This window comes from Populus alba, chromosome 19 (assembly GCF_005239225.2).
Source record: "Populus alba chromosome 19, ASM523922v2, whole genome shotgun sequence".
Classification (NCBI taxonomy): Eukaryota; Viridiplantae; Streptophyta; class Magnoliopsida; order Malpighiales; family Salicaceae; genus Populus; species Populus alba.
In genome coordinates, this window is record NC_133302.1 from 7,795,206 (window position 1) to 7,797,928 (window position 2,723).

General features: G+C 36.8%; 1 long non-coding RNA gene across 1 annotated transcript; it reads left to right on the forward strand.

Annotated features, from left to right (window-relative positions):
• The first annotated feature begins 469 nt into the window (after positions 1 to 469).
• Positions 470 to 1,441, forward strand: LOC140955091 (uncharacterized). Its single transcript, XR_012168781.1, has 2 exons — positions 470 to 777; positions 952 to 1,441. It is a non-coding gene; the product is annotated as an uncharacterized lncRNA (long non-coding RNA).
• Positions 1,442 to 2,723: the final 1,282 nt, after the last annotated feature.

Here is a 2,723-nt window from a genome sequence, read left to right on the forward strand (position 1 = left end):
GGTAGGTTTTTTTTATTTTTTTTTATTGGTTTACTTGGTTTTTTCTATTAGTTTGGTTTTTTTAGTTAATTTTTTTGTTTTTTTAATTTAATTAGTTGTTTGGTTTTTTTAAACAGGGACAAAAATCGTTTATTCTTTAGTCATCAGATTATAAGTTCATTTGACACGCATAAAGCAGCGGGACTAACAACAGTGCCGAACTTGTCATCAACTTTTATATTCATTATTTTTATCTATTTTATTCCTTATTCAATTATTATTTTTCAAGTGGCACTTGTATAGGAGGGAGGTTGGCCCACAAGCGACTCAACAACAGGCAGGAAACAATCACACAGCGGTTGAATTCAATTATTATTTTTATCCTGTTTTTATTTTGGAGTTTTTTGTATTCCCCTGAAAGTTGCGATTATGCTTAGCAGTAGGAACCTTACATCTTTCTATTACAAGCGCACATTTAACGCATGCATGGATGATTGAAAGCTTTATATAACAAGTTGGAGCTAAGAACAAATCAGCAGATAGCAGAGCCAAAGAAACAGCCAATAAACATGGTGGTGGAAAGCGTTCTTTGCATGAGTCCAGGAGATGGTGAAACCAGCTACGCCAAGAATTCATTCCTTCAACTCTCTCTCTCTCTCTCTCTCTCTCTCTAACACCTTATTTCATATAAATGTGAGAGACAAATAACCGACCTTTTTTTTCCTTTCATTTTGGTAGTGTAAGAATTTTATTGTAAGTAGAGAAGACCTCGCGTGGCAACTTAAATTTCCAAGTTAGGTAAGATAAGCGAAGTTTAATTATATGAAGGAAGCACATAGCCATCGCTGCATGCATTTCCTTCTTCCTGGCATCACATCTCACCGAATATATTAGTAATTCCTGCTTTTACTTTTTTCCTGGAAGCTAGTATTGCAGATTAATTCTGATGTGGTTTGACAATTCGTTTCGCAGAAAACAGTGCTATCTAAAGCTAGGCCAATCCTAGAAGATACCATCAAGGACATGTTCAGCACCGCCCTTCCCACTTGCTTCAAACGAGCAGACTTGGGCTGCTCTTCAGGACCCAATACTCTCTTGTTCGTTTCTGAAATCATGGACGTCGTTTATGAGCTTTGCCAACAACAGAACTGTAAACTGCCCGAATTTCAGGTGTTTCTGAATGACCTTCCATGGAATGATTTCAATGCTGTTTTCAAGTCGCTGCCATTTTTATACGACAAGTTGGGAAAAGAAAAGGGAGACTTGTATGGACAACACTGTTTCATAACAGGAGTACGGTGTTAAACTTATTGAGATCAAACACAAAAAGGAGACTAGAATTCTGAATAATCTGTATATTATTAATGCATTGACTTAACCTAAATACAAATAAAGTATATATGGGTTAAACTGAAAGTACTATTCTACCCTTAATAAATAAGACTACATAAATATTATTTAACATCTCCGCTCAAACTCATGATGCGGCAGTTACAAGCATCGAGAGTTTGCCAACCAGAAAACGAAAACGAGAGATGGAAAGCGCCTTGATAAAGAAATCTGCAATCTGCAAGGAAGAAGGAACAAAAGGCAAAGTAATGGTGCCATATGATACCTTAATACCCAGGAAATATCAAAGATGACCTAAATCCTTCATTTCAAATCGTTTAGCCAACTCTGTCTTCAAAACTGAAATACCATCAATGTCATCACCAGTTGAGTACGAATAGTAGTCATTTTTGCAACCAGGCAAATGTCTCCTCATAGTCCATACCATACTGTTGAGAGTATTCTTTTGCAACCAGCCAACGACAACCAACAACACTCTTACTAGGAGGTAGAGGAACCAGATCCCAAGTATCTGTCTTATGCAAAGCAGAAAGTTCCTCATCCATAGCTTGCTGCCAAAGCGGATCAAGAATTGCCTTTTTATAGGAAGAGGGCTCAAAGAGACAATGAATAGAAGCTAAAAAGAAAGTAAATGATGAAGAATAACAAGAATAAGAAAAATCTGGTAGTTTTATAGACTTACGAATACGGATGGACTGACGTGGAGGTGGATCCACAATCTCAGATGAAGCTTGAGGGGCTGTAGATGAGAATGAAGCTTCAGGTGTGCCAGAGAGTAAAGTACCAATACCTGCAGAGTTATGAGCACAAATTGATCGACACGAGGAGAGATATCATTATCAGAATCCTCAGAAAACGGATCTATACTAATAACATCAGATTTAGTCAGGTTATGAGTAGTGGATGGAATATAAAATAAAGGTATATGCTCAAGGAAGACAACATGACGAGACACATAAAATTTCTAAGTTATTGGATCAAAACAACGATAACCCTTTTTCCCTTCACCATAGCCTAGAAAAATACAAATAGCGGATCGAGAGGATAACTTACTTCGTTCTACATGAGGACGAATAACAAAACAAGTACAACCAAAGACTCTAAATGAGGAATAATCAGGAACATACCGATATAACTTTTCAAAAGGAGATGGACCCGAATGAGAAGATGAAATTGTATTAATTAAACTTAAAACAATAAGAACAACTTCTCCCTAAAACTCACTAGGAACAAAGGCAAACAAAAAGAGAGAACGATCAGTTTCAACAATGTGCCTATGTTTTCTTTCAGCAACACCATTTTGCTCAGGAGTATCTGTACAAGAAGTTTGGTGGATAGTTCCATCTAGGGCAAGCAATTGGAAAAATTTATTATAGGTGTATTCCCTACCCAAA